Source organism: Corvus brachyrhynchos, unplaced genomic scaffold, assembly GCF_000691975.1.
Source record: "Corvus brachyrhynchos isolate BGI_N302 unplaced genomic scaffold, ASM69197v1 scaffold467, whole genome shotgun sequence".
Lineage (NCBI taxonomy): Eukaryota > Metazoa > Chordata > Aves > Passeriformes > Corvidae > Corvus > Corvus brachyrhynchos.
The window spans coordinates 2,284,577-2,284,870 of NW_008239309.1; positions in this window are offsets into that span (position 1 = coordinate 2,284,577).

Below are 294 nucleotides of genomic sequence, written 5' to 3' on the forward strand. Positions count from 1 at the left end.
GCTTCGGACTCGTCGTTTCTCAGAAGCCAGTCTGCAAGAGGGTCAACAGTGGCCCGAAGGCGCCTATTAACATTTAATTGACTGGTAGTAGGAGGCTCGAATGTCATATAACCATCCCCAGTTTGGTTTGTGGAACCCAGTAGATCTAACTCTTCTGGTATTCCCATGGTGACATTGATATTTTCAAGAATGCACCTTGCCAGCAGGCACGCTGCTGTGCAGGCTTGAGTCTGATCAGCCCTGAACAATTGCCATTGTTTGTGGCATTCCCCATCAGGGAGCTATTGTCTATCA